Source organism: Conger conger, chromosome 18 (assembly GCF_963514075.1).
Source record: "Conger conger chromosome 18, fConCon1.1, whole genome shotgun sequence".
In the NCBI taxonomy this organism is placed as follows: domain Eukaryota; kingdom Metazoa; phylum Chordata; class Actinopteri; order Anguilliformes; family Congridae; genus Conger; species Conger conger.
Window position 1 is genome coordinate 16,891,530 of NC_083777.1, and position 19,859 is coordinate 16,911,388.

The window sequence follows — 19,859 nt, forward strand, 5'->3', positions numbered from 1 at the left end:
CACGCCATGAAGAACTGAGGCTGTTTTCACAGCAAAGGGAGGCCCTACCCAGTATTAGTATAGTGTGCTTAATGCCCAATACAATGCTCAGTGAGTGCACATATATCCATACAGTACTATAATCAGTCTTCTCTAATGTACATTCCTTTCATGTGTACAACATTTTAACATGAAAACGTTTAGCATTTCACGGTCACTCTTCAAAGTCGGAAGGAAACAGCGTGTAAATAAAAGGATCATGTCTCACGGCTCATGTTTCACGGCTTGCTAAGATCCTCCGCGTTCTTCTTATGTAACCGCAGTCTACTCGCACGCACTTGTGTATGAAACGCTTTCCACTCCCACTTCATCTGTAAACATGGTGTACAGTGCTTAACATTAACATTCCAAACACAAAATGGCTGCGTGTCATATTCAATTCACCTTGACATTGTGAGGCGTAACACAGAAGTGTGCACCGGGGTTTTCGGCTCTAATGAAGTGCGCCCGCCATTTCACAGAGGAAGACCGCCTGAGAAACAGCACGGGGGCTGATAACACACGCTTTACTGGCAGTTGCTCATTAGCAGAAAATAACAACAAGTTGCGTATCCCCCAAACAGTTATGCACATTGGCCAGGCCCACGCATGCACACAGGCACTGACACAAGGGGAATACAGGACTGCACATGCATGCCCGCACATACACTCATGAGCACATTATTAGGAACACCTGTACCCCTACATATTCATGTGATTATCTAAACAGTCAATTGTGCGGCAGCAGTGCAACGCATACAGTCATGCAGACACGGGTCAGGAGCTTCAGTTAATGTTCAGCCATCAGAATTGGGGATAAAATGTGATCTAAGTAACCTTGACTGTAGAATGATTGTTGGTGCCAGACAGCGTGGTTTGAGTATCTCAGAAACCGCTGATTTCTTGGGATTTTCACACGCAAGTCTCTTGAGTTTGCAGACAACGGGAAACAAAAAACATCCAGTGAGCAGCAGTTCTGTGGGCAGAAACGCCTTAAGAGAGGTCCGAGGAGACTGGTCAAAGCTGACAGGAAGGTGACAGAGACGCAAATAACCACACATTACAACAGTGGTACGCAGAAGAGCATCTCTGAACACACAACGCATCAAACCTAAGTGGATACACTACAGCAGCAGAAGACTTAATAAGTCAAAAAAATGAGTCTAATAATAACCTAATAAAGTGCTCGCTGAACGTATGCGCGTGTACCATTGCTCCCAGTTTTCTTGGGCTTGGGTTTTGCTCATTTCTCTGGGGAAAAGAGACTCAGACATTAGGACGGGAAGGAAAAGTCTGCCTGCCAGGAACCCCACACCATGGGGCACTAATCCAATCAGCCTTCAGAATGAACCACCATGGAGGCTAACCCGGTGGGAAGTACAATCGCTGTGCTGAGGGGGTGGGAACTACTGGCTGTTTCCCAGCGACAGGGATAGCAGGGAAGCCCCGCCCCCTCCTCCCAGCCTGCCTCTCTCCTGCGGTTCTCATCCACACAGCAGGAGTGGAACTCTCATTTAGGGGAGTGGCTCCGCATGCCTGAGCCAATCGCACACTGAGTTTCTGTGACTGTTCCGTTCTTCAAACCCAGAACACATCAGGCAGCGGCCATCTCCACCCACGCATGCACTTACACGTGTGTGATTATATACACGCATGTGCGTGTACTCATACAGGCATAGTGCATCCTGTCACACGCGCACAGGCATGCAGACACCTTCAACTTGACCTCAGCAGAAGGAATTTCACGATCCACACAGCGTAAGAAAAGGCACAGGCGTGAGTTGCCTCTTTTTTCCAGAACTAACATGATATCTGAGCCTGCATTCTTCACACAAGTCAAGTGGTTGAGTGGTCACGCAGTCACCCCAAGTAGTACACACACAGACACACACACACACACAGACACACACACACATACTGTACACAGACACTTTCGCCTCATCCCCCACATTTCCACTTCAAAGAGCGAGAGAGGAGGCCTTCAGGGAGCGCGCAGAATTACAGCCCAACCAAGACGCAATTAAAACAGAGACAAACGTCTGTGAGCCACCAGCAGACAGCCCAGCACCAGCCAAACCAGAGGCCCAGAGAGGCACAGACCTCAGCGCTCAGCACTCTGTTTATGAAACGGAAAATCATGTTTCACAACTCATCACGCCCGGCGCACTATACACAGTCCACTGCGCGCACAGACAGACGCTCTCTCTCCGTCGCGCATACGCACCACGTGTGGAAATTAAGCAGCTCGGTTGAGGTTAATTCATGCACCAAGAGCGCTGGAGGGTCTTAGCAGGCGGCTGGTTCATTCAGAGAGAACCATCATCTTGTCAAGAACTGTCACATTTTAATCCATGTTTGATTATTTGTTTTATACAGAGGGCTAGCTTGGGATGAAGTTAACACGGTGAGACTGAGGCTAACATATACAAAAATCCGTTCCAGATTACTGGATATGACACCTCCTAAGTACTGTATTAGACAGTTATTTACACCACCTTGGAACTTTTTGGATAGGTCTTGATGGTCTATAGGCCAAGTACAATATTAAGGGAACAAAAACATTTTTCCCTTATCTTGCATTTACAGTAGAACAATAAAACAATAAAAATAATCATGGTTTTATGTCCAGTATACAGTATTTCCAATGAGTAGACACACAAATCTCTTTCCGCTGGTCAAATGTTTAGCTTGGAGGACCAGAGACTGGGTTCCCAGAGCCCCAATTCCCTTTTCCTGAAAACTACTTGCATCACAAGGAAAACGGACCAGTGACTCCTCTGATGAGATTTCTGGATAAGAACCTGCAGATTGCTGCCTGTCAAACAAACCACTGCACTTAGCTAAACCAGCAAGTCCATTTGCTTGCAGTGGTAAATAGCAGCTTCTTAAGCACAAACCAGAGAATGAAATGCCTGAGAAATGCCCTGGGTAAAAGCTAAGGAGAGAGATCGGTGCAATGTTTTGCCAACAAGTTGTCCGGCTACATTTGTGCAAGGCAAAAACTGAAATTACTGCAATTTATATTTATGTCGCAATGTAAGTTTTGGTTCTCAGTCAAAGGATGATCATTTTAGGGCAACGACAACGACAGTGCCCTGAAGGCAACAACTTCTTCTACATTTTAGCCATTTAGCAGATGCTGTTACCTAAGGCCATACACACAGCTTACATTACTTTTATATACAATCCATTTATCCAGCTGCATATTTGCTGAAGCGATTCAGGTTAAGTACTTTGCTCAGGGGTACAATGGTAGCGCTGGGAATCCAAACTACAACCTTGACGTTACGAGCTACACTGCTACCCAGAAAAAAGAGCGAGTGAATACCATCTGTTTTAAGTCCCTGAATGCAATTTTCGATAGTGAACAATTAACATCAATGCTTTAGCATCTACTGAATATACAATGTACAGCCTGCCAAATGATGCGGTTTGGAAAAACAGCTCAGAAAAAATTAATAGACCACAGCATATTTTTTAAAGAAGAATTGGCATTACGCCACCAAATATTGATTGTCAAACCATTCCTAAGCAAGCATCATTATTTTTATTATTTATGTATGAGTATATATAATGTTTAGTCTGCATTTCTCTCTGTACAACTTTGCATGCATAGTACTTTCACAGGTTTTCAGCAAATAAATGTTGTGAATGACGATATTTCGGTTTGGAGTAAATCAACTGTGGTCAATAGTTCATGAAAGAATATCAAAAGTTAGACACATAGCTTACCCATAAACTGGGAACTAAACATGTTCGACATTGTTTGAATGTGCTAAGGGACTATGTCTCTCCATAGGAACAGTCACACGTTTCCTACTGTCCTAATTAAATCATTTTCAGAGCTTTTCCTTACAATATCTGTCACATTCATTATCTACAGAATGAATGACTGCTTGATCTAAGATATGCAATTTGCCCAAGAGTAACCAGTCCTGTCATGGACTACTTCAGCTGCACATCAATCATTCCGGGTTAATCTGAAGGCCAGGATTACATAAAACTCTCCTCATTTTCTTCTGCCAACACAGGAGCGGAAATATTCCTGGACCAGCAGCGTTTTCCACACTGCACTGCACTGCACATGCATCTTTACATACACTGAGCCCCAGAACTAATCTTTAATACATATTTTACCATGAACATATTCCTTTTCATGTAAAGCAGAAGAGTATGTACTCAGACAGGCACAACACAGATATGATCCATTTGATTCCCACTTATTTTATATTGAACCGATGTGGGAAATATAGTATCATCCAAGAATTGTTCATTCGAGCGCGGCTGAAACCTTTAATTAAATCTTTCTTCCAAACTCAGTGTGATAAAGGCCAGACATTTGTTCTCTTTTGTTGAGCCCCGTGTGATTTCTCTGAACGTAAACTGAATAGTTTACAAACAGAATAGGAAGCGGTTTACCACAGACCGGCAAAGTATCAGGGCTAAAAAACATGCCCGAATTATGACCTTTTATTTTAGCCAATGAAAAGGTCATATAGTGTGACAAATAACCCCTGTAACACCGCAACCTGACCCAAGAAAATACCAGAAGACCAAATCTCCGACCATTCCACCAACAAATTACAAAGAGGCCCAACAAACCACAAATATCAAAGTTTATAAACTATGAGAAGCCAAGTATTCACATCAGGCATATGTCACCAAGCACCAAGCAATCACAGCTAGGTCTTCTTCTAAAGGGACACAATGAGCCTCACTTAAAATGCAATAAGTGCAGGTGTGTAACCTTGTTTATTATGAGACTGAATTATCGTTTAGGACCGTCTTCATTTTGGAGTCAAGTTATATCCCACAACACCAGGCTAAAATTATGTTGTAATTGACAATAATAATTCACAGAGCTGCAAGAGCAGGGAAATTTAAAGTTTCTCTCTGACTTGACCCACATCATTGACATGACTTTCCAACAGACACTGCTTTTAAAAATAGTGTAGAACTGCACACAGCTTCAATTCAGACAAACTGTGCTCATTACTCAGCTGATCATTGGGGGGAGGGAGGTCTTTGAGAATTCGAACCTTATGACCTGCCGTGTTTTTATTGCGGCATTACTGTTCTCACTGACGGCCGCGCAGTACTCTGGCAGGCAGGTAGGGGGCAGCGTCCTGGATTCTTCCCAGGCTCTGACCCTCCTTCAGCGGCTCCTGGGGGACCTGACTGGATGAGAGCTCTAATTCCAGCCCTTTGAAGTAGGAAGGAAATTAATTACAGCACTCGGAGGGGGAAAAAGCGGGAGAGGAGAGAGGGAGAGAGAGAGAGAGGGGGAACAGAGCGGAAGAGAGGAGTAATCACAGATAAAACAGGGGAGTGGAGAGCAGGGGAACGGCGGAAGGTGCCGGCGCTGAACCCGCACTCGGCAGAGACAGGAAATAGCACTTTGACTTGAGGGCCTGCCTCAGTTGAGCCAAAAAACAGACCGTGCTACTCAACGCTCTCCCGTCTGAGAGAGGGCACTCCTCTGCTTCCTGTATAACCGCGCAGAGGGGAGGAGGGGGACGCCAATAAAACAGCTCAATAATAACTGCCCTCTGCGCCAGACAAACGGTACGATCCAAATGATGTTTATGTGCGTATCACTGAAAAAGGACTGGAGGCTTGTCTCAATTGTATTTACTCTGCATGTACTGGTAATAGAGCCGACCTCTTATCTTAGTCCTTCCCTTTCATTCCTGCCTGTAATCCTCTTTCTTTCTCAGTATCTCTCTCTCAGTCTCCCCCCTCTCGCTGACAGAGATGAGGAATGAACAGGTCTGGCAGCAGGAGGGCTGGCGTGGTGGGCGGGGGGGGGGGGGGGGCGAGAGGGTCATCTCATTATTCCCCGTGTGTGGAGCACGGCTGAGAGAATCCTATCCCACCTGCTGGTAGCAGGCTCTGCAGGGCGTGGCAGATTAAAGCCGGACTCCTCTCCCATTTTATTTTCTCACTTCTTTGTCTTCCCTGCATATCGAGCCGCGGCGCGGAGGCAATCTGCGCTCACGAGGCCGGGGAAACGGACCGCGCCTTCCTGGCAGGTCCATCAGTGAAAACCCGCCGTGTACCACGCGCGTGGCGTAGCCGGGGGGGCGTGACCGCGGGGAGGAGTTCAACCGGCACGGCAAAATTACCTCCGCCGATAAAGAGAGGATTTTCCACAGATGTGCCCCACAGACAGGCCAGTGTCTGCATCCAGTCAGACAGGCTGAACCCCCGCAGTGATAACCCCCTAACGATGGTTAAGCCACGCTTAGGAGGAGCTCCTCTGAGGGTACCGCGTGATGCGTGTCCCAGAGCAGTCACACACACACACACACACAGACACACACAGCCCAACCCTGCTCTGAGTATTTCCACGGTGACTGACTGGATATTTTGGTGGTAAATACAGCTACATAATAGAGACTGATAGGAGTTAGTGACCTGAGGGTTATAAAAGCATATGTCAGTCTCTTATGGATCTGTATTGGGCTTTACCACCCAAATATCCAGCAGTTGTAATGTCAGTCACTGTGGAATTGCCCCGCTGGACATTGAAGACCAATGCAGACACATGCAGGACGGAGGGAGGGAGGGAGGGAGAGTCCGGTTCTACTGCCTGGAACAGGACAGACTGAGGCCCTCAAGTACCCAACCTAATGGTGCGCTCAAATAAAGCAATTTAGCTAAAAACACATCACCAGGCCTTTAGGAGCGAGTACTCATTTATATATACACGTACATCTGTGTGTGTGTGTGCATGTGTGTGTGTATGTGTGTGCATGCCTGTGTGTGTGTGTATGTGTGTGCATGCCTGTGTGTGTGTGTGTGTGTGTGTGTGTGCGTGCGTGCGTGCATGCATGCTTGTGTGCGTGTTTGTGTATAATCTAAAGAGTCTTCAACTCTGATCTCGTGCAGTCAATGCTAATTTTGTTTAGCCATTTACTTTCACAGAGGAGGCCCTTCTGAAAAATCTAAGGACTTTAGCCACTGAAACTCACTCTACTGGGGTTTCTGCAACTATATTTATGAGAATTTGTCATTTGCACATCGGTAAACCTGAGTGGATATGCCTGGAATTAGAAAATAATTTTGAATATTGCAAAAAGGTTTACGCTGGGCCATTTCCATAAAGAGAAGACGCGGTAAAGGGTGAGGTAATGATTTTTCCAATAAATGATGATATGACGGGGACCTAAGTCACATGCTCCTGCCCCAGAAGGCTCAAAAAAGGGCAGCTGCACTCTTTTGATTACATCATCCTGTTGCGTCCTCTTCAGAATATCTGTATAACAGCAGTTCACACGCTCTGATTCACATTCGCTTTTGCCGACTTTTTGGAAATTCTGAAACATTTGGATGCAAACTTAACTGCTACAATTAAGCACCATTTGGCACCATAAGGAGACTTGTATACTTGAGTCTGTAAACTCTAATCGCTTCTTAAATGAAGATGTGCTATATGCTTACAGACACAACATTGCAACACACACAGTATTCATATCCTGCAGTTTTACTTAAATACTGTAATTGACTCATTACTCAGAATACAGGAAAGCCAATGTTTTTTTTTGAAAGAAAATGACATAAAACCCCAGTCACTCGAGATGTAGTACTGTAGTACACACAACCAGTGAGGGGAAAAAAACGACGAAACATCACCAAAACACCATTAAAGTCACTTGTCTGAAATACTGCCGACATAAAGGAAGTTGCCGGAATCCCTGGTGGGGGAAAAAAATAGATCTTTCTGTAACTGATGTCCTGATCGCACTCACTTATTCGGCTTCTCCCCACGGAATAACATGGGCCATTTACACAAAGACCCATCATACCTGTCAACCCGTGCCAGGCAATTATGGCCATGCAGCACCTCCGATATCAACCTCCTATTTTTACACCTGCAGAGCGGATTACATTACTGGATTTGTTACAGCCCTATATAACCTTGTCAAGCGTCGAGGAAGGCTTGTCTCGCACCGTCGGTAAAGAGGCTGTGTCTCCCTGCTCGATTAAAGCCCGGCTTTCAAAAGCACGCTAACGGGGGAGAGGCGGGAGAGAAATCCCGCGGTCCATTTGACACACCTTCTTTTCCTCAATCGCCCGTCGTTGTTTCTTCACTTTACGCTTTCTAAATACGCGGACATTACAATCCGGCTCGTTATAAATACATTGCGCAAAATTGTCACGATTACCTCGCATTGATGTTTGCAATGCCCGTTGCTAATGCCCATTCCGAAGTCATTATCGAGTGGACTGCAATAAAAGAGGGGGGAAAAATTGAATTTTCTTATCAAGTACATACACGCGCGGCCTCACAAACACGCGCGCGCACCGAGAGAGAGTGCGAACGCACACACGCCCAGCGCGCAGACACACTCTGGCTGCTAATATGATTGTTGAGATAAGGCCGTTCATTCATCACCTGCTATCAGTAGACCATCTCGCCGATAGAACGCTTTATTTAGAGTGGATTAACTCAAGAATGACTCTCTGTGAAGTTCAAATTGAATTAATTTATGTGCTTATCATTGTGATTCATGGTGCTGTGATTCAATTAGGAGCGAACCACATTCATCACAGATTACAGCTGAAATATAAATCGGGAAAAATCCCACCAGATGTGTGCCAGTCCTCTCCACATAATCTTGTCTGTGTGGGGATATAAGCCTACCTTTTAACATACATTTGAATAGGACTTATTTTTAGTATGCTAACCAAGCAGAAAAATAGTTGGACTGAACTATCGGGCGTTTCTCATTCGTCGGAAATGCAGTGCTCTTTCATGATTTCCTCGGCAATGAAACGGAGCGAAAACTGTTAAAAGGATGTTTAAAATGCGATTGAGACAGAAAAGCATGGAGCTGAGGCGCAGGTTCCATTGACACACCAGATACTCCATTTCTTCACGCTGCACATTCGGTTTCCCGACATTTGAAGGCAAAACATTTTATGCATGTAATGGCTGAAAATGCATATCCAAGTACAACACAGGGACAAATGGTGCTCTGTTCTGAACACGGCAGCAGAAACTCCTTTAGGAATGGATGGCAGCAGGTCCAGAGCTGTGTATCTGGTTAGTTTGCAGAATCTGTGGTCGCACTGCTAAATCATACAAAAAGTTTTAGTTAATGCCAAAATAAGGAGTACAGCGTGGGTAAATTATAGCAGAACCTTCCGGAATGGCCTGATGCCATCTGTTCTTCATCATAATCTGCAGGAACAGGGGAGATCTTATTTGGGTGCATATTAGCCTTCATGCAGCATGAGGCAGTCCATAGCCTGCTGTCATCATAAATGCTAATGCGCACGCTTTTCAAACGCAAAAATGAGCCCAGCTACAGTATGAAGCTACGCATGGCCAAGTTTCAGAATGATACCCTATTTGTCTGAATGTCCTTCCTCTTGCTTATTGGGAATAGATGTCAATATGACATTTGCAAAATGTAACCTCCCGCCCCCAAACACCAAGCTGTATTCTCAGTCAAGAAGTAAAAACCGTTGCCTAGCCAACCTAAGAGCCATTGACTTTACAAAGTGCCCTGTCCTGCCTAATTACTTCGCTCGAAGGCATATGAAAATTTATAGCTAAAGGCTAGCCACGGTTAAATCACATTTCGGGGGTTTGAGGTCAAAATCAAGAAAATACATTTCAAATAACTCCACAGCAGCTCATACAGCAACGTTATGCCTCCAGAAGCACGGCTATTCCTTAATTACTCGTCAATAAAACCAATTATATCAAATATTACTTTCAGTCGAAAGTATTTCCAATGGCCCGTGCAACCTGAGACCACTGTGCTCAAGGAGATAAGTACCGGCACAATATAACAAAAATGGTTTAAAATTGGGAATAAGCATGCTAAAATGAGTGTGTTCATAAGTACAGCCATATGTAGGGGTCACAGAGGAGGTCCTGCTCCACAGAAGTCCCAGATTAGATGAGCGGGAAGAGCTGAACGAACTTCAGGGGGATCTCTGTGTGCTTTGTGTGGTGGGAGGGGGGTCAATGAGAGAGCACAGGGCAGTAGTGGGGTCAGAATGATGAACGTCTCAACTCTGGCAGCTTTCACTGATGAAGCACACATACTCCCATGCGGTTCTGTGACTTGCACACATGCATGCATACATACTTACAGGCACGCGCATCGCACATGCACACATGCAAGTAAATACACATGCACACACACACACACGCATGCTCACATACAAAGACACGCATGAGACAGACACGCATTACACACACTTGTAAAATACCTAATAAAGCGCTCACTGAGTTTGTATACAGGCTTCCGCACTCACACACACACATGCGCGGATGCGCGCACACAGACGCATACACACACGCACGCGGACGCCAGCCTCCTGTAATGCTCTAATCAGCAGACACAGCACTTGTATTAATTTATAACCAGTTGCTTTCCCGTTAATTAATTTTGTTTGCTTTCCGAATGCAGTTCCACACACAGAACTATTTTACATGCTCACTCAAGCACACTGAGAATTTTAGAATATTACATATACAGAAATAATTCTTCTGTTATACCTATAATAAGCATAAAATTCAACCAGTAGTATTCATAATCATCACATGTCTTCGGTTCAGTTTAGCATTTTACTCAGCATGAATTCTCCCTTTCCCTGTTCTATAAGTACAGCTGCCTACTGCCAGAGAAGTCCCCCCCCCCTCCCTCTCATAACCTCCTCTACTCTCTCCTAACACCTGTGACTCCAATTCACACTGCTGAGAAGGAGAGGACTGTACCACTGATCAGAGAGGGGGTTTACCCACCCATTCTGAGACCGGTATGCCAACCACAAAGAGAAGGGACATACCAACTACACACATAGGGGTGCGCGAACCACACAGAGAGGGGATGGTACGGACCAGAAAGAAAGAGCTATGCGCACCACTAACAGAGGGGTGTGCCAGCAATACAGAAGGAAAGGGCTCCAACCAGGCAAGGACAGTAGAGATGAAAAAATAACGGGGGGAAAAAGAAAGCCAGCCATCGTATAACCAATTAAGGCTCCGTTCTGCACCGGCACGCGGACAGACGTGCTAATAGTGCGCATTTAAAGCGCACATGTTCCGGGAGGAAATTAACGTTTGGCTAATTCGCATTCTGCCCAATTGCCAGCCATTTGCATACTGGGGAGGGCTGCTTACCACGAAGAGGCACTGCACTAAACAGATAAGGACATTAAACTGAGGCAGCGAAGGTTCTCTCTCCCTGTCTCTTCATTTATATCACCCAGCTTCTCATCTGCTGGCTGTACAGGGAATATGGGGACGGGGTATTAAACTTATCTCCACAATTACCACTGAACTCTGAGAATTGTATCATTTCCCTGAGTAATATTGTGCCAGTTATGGAAATCTTGGGGAGTTATGCATATTCTCCCTCACAATGCTGGAGAGTAAGAGGACATGTTCTGAAGGATATCTTTATAAACCCAGGCCCGGCTACCACTTACAGGGCTGGAGATCGTCCAGATGTCCACTGTCACCCGCAAAAACTGTGTGCGTGTGTGTGTGTGTGTGTGTGTGTGTGTGTGTGTGTGTGCATGAGACGGTCTGCACATGTGTGAGACCGTGTGTGCACACGTGTGTGTGTGTGTGTGTTTGTGGGAGACGGTGTGCACGTGCGTGCACACAGCACGTGGGGGTGTGTGTGTATATATGTGCGTGGGGATCGGTTAAATTGCTCTTAATACAACACCATTATTTGCACGCGCTTGCATAATCCCCCACCCTCTGTCGCCTCCTTGAGCACTGCTTGAACTCATTTCAGTCATCAGCCCAAGGACAGTCCTCGGTCTTCAGAGAGCAGCAGTGCCGAGTCCCGTTGCCGACACGCCTCGCCTTTTTACCCAGCCGTCCTTTGTCTCTCTGGTTAAGAGCATGCACGGTACATCAAAGCCCACACAAGGCAACAGATCATATCTGCACAGCCATGTGGAGAGCAGGGATAATCTGTCTAATTCAGCCCTCCCCACATGCTGCCGCTCATTATGAAAGGACCCTTTCACTGCTTTTTCAACCACTGACTTAACGGCTTCCCTCGCCCTCAAAAAAGATGTACAACAGGCATATTTTTAGACGTTCGCTCGCTAAAAAGCATGACAGGTGTTCTGTTTTGTCAGGAGGAGGCCACATCAGACAGGTATGAAAGAGATTCTATTTTAAAACCAGACTGAGGCCACGTTTGCACACTGCATTATAATTATAAAATAAATCTACCCCAGTGTTCTGCCCTATGCATTCTGTCAGCTATAAAAAACTATTATGGACACAATATGTTAAGCCATAATAACAATAATCAGAGAAATGAGAAAGAATGCACTCACCAAGGCAAACCTCCACCAAGTCAGCTGACAGAATCAGCTCTCACATCAATATCAAAATCAATAGGCTTCGTCCTCTTGTGAGCATGAATGTGCACAGCAAATTTCATGGTAATCCAACCATTACTTTTCAAGATTCCAGTCAAAACTTGAAGGTTTGTCCTGAGGGTGGCGCTATGGGAAATGTTATGGGGTCGCCAAAATCAACAGACTTCCTCCTCTTGGGAACATGAATGTGCACAGCAAATTTCATGGCAATCCAGCCATTACAGTTCAAGATATATTGGTCACAATTTGAAGGTTTGGCCTGATGGTGGCGCTACAAGGCAGGTCATGGGTTCACCAAAATCAATAAGCAAGCTGGACATTATTTTCCAAGATATGTCTGTCATGGATGGACTGACGAACAATTGAGCAGACATCATTAAATAACCACTTTGGTGGAGGTAATAATTATAATATAAAAGAACTAGGCTTGTACAAGGTTTTAGTTCTAAGCATTTATATTGCATGTCTGAGGAAAGCACTTAACTGGAGTACCCTGAGTAAATAGGAGCTCAATAAATGGATAATATGTACAAATATGAAAGGTGTGTGCTTAAAGTAGCTAATGAATAATGGCATATTAAAATTGAGAACTAACAGCTGGGAGCTGCCACATACACCATGAGCTGCACTCTATAGAGCAGGTTGGAGAGGCACTGGAGAATCCAAAGGCTGATTTTATTTTAAACGTTAGCGATAAGTCAGTGCAAGAGCAGAGTGGGTCGGAGGCACTTGGTGTTCAGTGTCAATAAAGGCTTTGCTGTGGGACTGGTCACATTCGACGCCGTCTAAACAGATTACCGCAGAAGAGAGCCATTTACCCTGTCACCTGCCACTCCTCAGTTCTCCTGTAATGGCACCAGGGTGCCAATGAGCGGCGAGGACCGGCGGCCTCGGCCAATCGGCGCTCCCGCCTCCAACTCTGAGCCGGGCGGCGTATCTCGGCGGGAGCGTCTAACGGCTGCCTCAGACAGACTGCTCCGAGAACGGCGCCTGCCAAGACGCAGCCCGGCGCGGGCACCGACCCAAGCTCCGCTCCGCGCCGCGCCACGGCGCCAAAGCGCATCCTTATCAATGCCTCAATTACCCAACGCCAAACGCTAATGAATACTAATCTCGGCTTGATTGGCGGTGTTAACCACCAATCATCACTGAGAGTGGTGCTAACTACCAATCGCTCAATAAATCCCTCCCGGTCTGGAGAATGTTGCCGGTAAACAGCAGGACGAGGGAAAGCGGGGGTTCCAGCTCCAGATCTCTGACCCCACTCTGCAGTCACCCCGAGCCCATAAACCCCCGAAAAAGGCCCTCTGTGACAGATGTGACAGTCCTTTTCATTGCCCTGGCAGAAAGAAGTAACAGTTCGAAGGAGACGGTGTAGAAATGTCTCCTTGTCATCATCTGATCTTCGCGGGAACACTGTGATTAAGCTCCTGCTGCCAATGCCAGTGCTGGGAGAAATGAGAGATCTGTATGCCAGATGTAAGACTACATGTCCCAGGCGCCTGGCCAGGGGGAGGTGCTGGATAGGACGAGGGCGGGGCTGACGGGCAGCAGGGGGAGGAGCAAAGTCTGAGTGACAGAAGGAGAAGCCATGGCCTGGAGTGTCTGCCACCTGCACATCATCACCTCTTATGCAGATGTATTATTTATTCATATGCAATTCATTTAGCAGAAGCGCATTAACCACCACAGAAGAACAGCCTTACTGAATGACAAGGGTGAGGGGGGCAGTCGTGATCTTCGTGATCGTTTCTGGCCGAGGGTCAAAGGTCTGTGCTCGTGTCCACGCATCAATCAGACTTACAAATCCCGGTGTGGGGATATGCCTGGGGCTGGCATGCACTCTGCGCTTTGTGACGTGACTAGCTTTCCCAGATGGCCCACTGCCATGGCAACCTGGATGAAGAAAGTAAGAGCAATATAACATCCGCTTTGTTCTACTGATAATACCAACAGTTATTATTCTTCAAACTTGAACTTTTCCAAACATTCTAATGTAATTCACACTCATTCTCTGATTCAAACGCTGTTTAAGTATGGTTTAAAAATGAAGCACACTAACTATCTGATTCAAATGCTGTTTAAGAGCGGTTTAGAAATGAAGCACGCTAATTCTCTGATACTAATTCTGTGATTCAAATGTTGTTTTAGGACAGTTTGTAAGCACACTAATTCTGTGATTCAAACGTTGTTTAAGTACAGTTTGAAAGCACACTAATTCTGTGATTCAAACATTGTCTAAGTACGGTTTGAAAGCACACTAATTCTGTGATTCAAACGTTGTTTTAGCACAGTTTGAAAGCACACTAATTCTGTGATTCAAATGTTGTTTTAGGACAGTTTGAAAGCACACTAATTCTGTGATTCAAACGTTGTTTTAGCACAGTTTGAAAGCACACTAATTCTGTGATTCAAATGTTATTTTAGTACAGTTTGAAAGCACACTAATTCTGTGATTCAAATGTTGTTTTAGTACAGTTTGAAAGCACACTAATTCTGTGATTCAAACATTGTTTTAGCATAGTTTGAAAGCACACTAATTCTCAGAATCATCTTTGGGCCTCCTCAGCCACAACCAATTAGTGCACTGGTGCGAAACATTGCACGCATACACTTATCAGACTTTTGGCAGTTAACCTTTCCAACACGGTTTAAGCACACCTTTCTGCTTCGCCATGCTCATGAGCTAACGAGGAGAGTAGCCAGGGCTTCCATTGGGGAGACGGACACACTGTTCCTGGAACAGCACCCAAAGGCAGGTTCAGATGCAAATCAAACTGACTTTCTGCCACAACAGAGGGGGTGAAGAACAAAGGCTCAATTGGACACCCGATTGCTTTAAACTTACTCAGAAATCAAACTATTCTCCCTGCCGCCGACAAGAAAATTGCTAGGCATACACAAGAAATGTTTTTTTTTCTTTTTCATATTGCTCCCTCTCTCTTTTTCCTTCCATTTTCCATTTTCACTAACTCTAACAGTTTTAATAAAGACTTATTGACGCAGGAGAAACTATGCAGACCAATCTTCAGTCATCTAAGAAAACGCTTTAAGTTTTTACAAGGTCAGATCAAACCATTTCAGCCTGAAGTCTGCTTTCAAGCTCAGAGAATCACACTCACTTAGCTATGAAAGCCGCCTTTCACACACACACACCCACACACCCACCCACACATACACATACAAACATGCACACTCATACAACTGCGCAAACGCGCACACGCACACACCCACCCACACAGACACACAGAAACATGCACACTCATACAAGTGCGCACACGCACACACACAGAACCATGCACACTCATACAACTGTGCATACACACACACGCACACATGCACACTCATCCAACTGTGTACACACACACACACACACACACACACACACGCGCACCCTCATCCAACTGCGCACTCGCACACACAGGCACACACAAGCACACAGGTTATGAACACAAATTGATGTTGAGATCATTCCCTTTTCAGCAGCAATCTTCATTTTCCCCTCTGTTTCCCTGGCTTGTCCAATGGGCCAGAGCTCAGCTGATGATGCGCTGTGGTGTACGGTTTCCCAGGCAACCCAAACCCTAACACCCCCCCCAGGCCCCCCTAAGTGGAACGTTTCCTCACCCCTCCCCCGGGAACCACACGTCCAAACACCACCCCCCAGCCTCCCCCCCCTCAGGTGCTGCTTTCATCCTGCTGTGGGCTTTGAACCCGCAAACCCCTCAGATCTTTTGCAAAAAAAATAATGAAATGATTAAAAATGAGACAAACAAGCCAACCGGGCTACGCAGCCCATCAAAAGCGATGACAGCCTGGTCTTTAACCTTTCAATCAATCACCATGGTGACATGGAAGATGAAATATCATGGTCTAGTAACTAGCACCAGCCCAGATAGGCAATTGAAGGGCAATTCGCTGATGGGCAATTTACACTGCATCCATCAGAACGTAGTGGGATTTATAACTGCCTCCTACGAGTGCAATAGCAGTCCAGAGTGATCACTACAGGTTCACCAATTCACCAGCAGTGAAGTGCAAAAACTATTCCCAGTCCCGGTCTGAAGATTTCTCTAAAGACACAGTATATCTCTATTCACGGAGCACAACAATGGAGTCGAATTAGCAGTCTTAATGCGAGGAGGCAGCACAGCTCTCCTGTCTGCATGACTTTTGGCAGCTTGCCACAGCCATCATATTACACTGTTAATGTTTGATGGCCATCATTGTGATTATCATCTTCCTTCTTCCCCCCCCCCCCCCTCCTCTCCATCATTATAATTATTGCATTCACAACAATGCGCAAATAAAGCTGAATTCAAATTCGGAAGTGAGAAGTAAAATCGATTGACTTGAAGGCGTGGCCAACATACAGTGAAGCCCATATTCCGTACAGGGGACCAGCAGCCCTGTACAGCACATGTCAAAATGAATGTAATGGCTTCCCAGTTAATTAGCGTGCCTGCCAAATGAGCAGAGGAGCCAATGCGGAGGTGCGGAAGAGCTGTGCCACATTTTGAATTCAGGGGAAGGTAACAGCCAGGAAGTGGAGAGTTTGCAGGTACAGCCCGTCTCTGGCCCGCTGAGCCGCTACATTCAGAAGGATGTGAAGGCCAACAGCGTGGCGCCACTTCCTGTTGTGCCGAGAAAGTATCTGATCGTCAACCGCTCCGTCACTGATTCCACGCTGATGACTAATAATTGACAAGGCAGAGTGTGTTTGTGTGTGTGTGTCTGTGCGTGTTTATCATTAGTGCTCTCTATTTTCACGCCTCTAATCATATGCTTTCTAATGTTATCCCTCCTGCTTTCAGAAAAATGGGTGAGAGAGAACAGAGTGGAGAGAGGGAAAGAGATAGAGAGAGAGAGGCAGCGAGAGAGCTATAGAGAGCTGGGGAGAGACAGGGAGATGAGAAACAGAGATAGCAATGGATAGAGAGAGCTACAGAGAAAGATACACAGACAAAGATAGACTTATAGCGAGAGAAAGAGAAAGGAATAAAGAGAAAGATGTGGAGAGAAAGGGAGGGAGAGAGAGCGACTTCTGACTTAAAGAAAAACCTTATTTAATGTAACATTAAATAGGACATTCGAGCAAAAAAATAAATAAATTATCACATTATATCCCACCAAAATTAGCAACCACCAACCCAAAACAACAGCGATCGCCATACGTACATAAAAACCAGAACCCAACAGGAAACAAAGCAAATTAAAAAAATGATAATACAATAATGTTGAATTGAATAGAGAAAGAGAGAGCACAACAGAGAGAGAGAGAGCGACAGACAGAGAGAGAAAGGGAGAAAGAAAGAGTGAGAGAGAGACAGAGACAGAGAGAAGCTACCAGCCACAGACGTGTTCCCGGTCATTAGCCTGGTGAGACAGGAGCCGCTCCGGAGTACAGAGCATTAGCATTAATTACACAGCTACACAGAGAGTAATGAGACCAGGTCTGGGACTCTCTCCGTGTCACTGTGGTCTCCCTCCTCTCCGACAGCCGCATGTGAGAGAGGCCGCTGGTCCTCAGGCTCTCTGCCGGAGAAAGCGCGCTGATTCCGGGGATGAATTATGCATGTGTGGGCGCTCAGGGGCCGTCGCCGTCGCCGCGGACACGGCACGGGGCCCCTAATTGCGGCCATCAGACTCAGACGCTCTGGGGACAGGCGTGTCTGTGGGCCCAGATGGGCCTGACTGACACCTCCATTCCACAACCCTCCAGTCACACGGTCCAGAATCCTCAACTCTCCATGAGGACGACACACAGATCCAACCGTGAGACAAGGAATCGCCAACACCCCCCTCTCCAACGGAACCCAGTTGAAATGCTTCTTAACACCCCTATTTTACATTTTAGGCATTAGGCAGACACTTTCAATCCAGAGAAATGCACACAGCTTGCATTAGCTTCGCATACAACATGCTGTAGCGTAGTGGTTAAGGTAAATGACTGGGACACGCAAGGTTGATGGTTCTAAACCCGGTGTAGCCGCAATAAGATCTACACAGCCGTTGGGCCCTTGAGCAAGGCCCTTAACCCTGCATTGCTCCAGGGGAGGATGGTCTCCTGCTTAGTCTAATCAACTGTACGTCGCTCTGATAAGAGCATCTGCCAAATGCCAATAATGTAATGCTAGATATCTTACTGAAGCAATTCATTTTTTTTTATTTTTTTTTTTTAATTATATATTACTGAAGCAATTCAGGTCAAGTACCTTTCTCAGCGCCCCCACCCAGGGATTGAACCTACAGCCAGGGATTTCCAAGCAAAGTTCCCAAAACAATATCCCACACTGATAACCGGTGGACGAGAATAGCCCTGCTCCCTTTACAAGCTCAAAATAAATGAAGAGTATCTCCACCCACTCGAAACCACATCGGGGTGCAGTCGGGGTGAATAACAGGGGAACATTGACGTGCAGACATGAATCCTGCCTCAAATAGACACCTCAGGCGGCCCAGTTGAGCCCCACACCGGGTCCTGCCCAGCAGAACCAGAGTCCTGTCAGAGCGGATCACGCCGCCCGCCGGTCCCGCTCCGGCAGTCTGTTCTCCTCACAGAGGAGCGGTCCGGGCCTGACCTGCTCCCGCACGGCGAGGTTTGTTCCGACAGGGAGAGGCACAGAGGGTAACACACAGAGAAGGGGCCGCAGGTGAGAGCTCTCCGGGGAACGGGGGGGGTCGCGTAGGGCCCAGAGTCCGCCGCCCCAGGGACTGCACCACGTGTCTCTGCGCTCCGGCTTTTCCGACGCCCCTGACCTTCCGGACACGCTCCGGGCTCTCCGCGCTGCTCCTGACGTTCCCGGCTCTTTAAAAACAGCCCAATCAAAGTCAGGCCCACACCTGTGTTCCTCTCTCCGAGGACCTGACCCCATTCCACCCGTCCTGCTGTAAAGCAGACCCAGCACCTCCTGTCCCACTCAAAGCCTCCTGCTCCATCTCTTCCCTCCTCACCTCCTGCTCCATCTCTTCCCTCCTCACCTCCTGCTCCATCTCTCCCCTCCTCACCTCCTGCTCCATCTCTCCCCTCCTCACCTCCTGTCCCGCTCAACACCTCCTGCTCCATCTCTCCCCTCCCCACCTCCTGCTCCATCTCTCCCCTCCTCACCTCCTGCTCCATCTCTCCCCTCCTCAACTCCTGCTCCATCTCTCCCCTCCTCACCTCCTGCTCCATCTCTTCCCTCCCCACCTCCTGCTCCATCTCTTCCCTCCTCACCTCCTGCTCCATCTCTCCCCTCCTCACCTCCTGCTCCATCTCTCCCCTCCTCACCTCCTGTCCCGCTCAACGCCTCCTGCTCCATGTCCCCCCTCCTCACCTCCTGTCCTGCTCAAAGCCTCCTGCTCCATCTCTCCCCTCCCCCAGCACAATACACAAGCTCTCTGTGCAGATTCAGCTGATGCATGGTGGCAAACAGTGCCAATTTGAACTGCACCGGTTTAATAAGTATTGCATTATTTATTTAGTTGTTTGC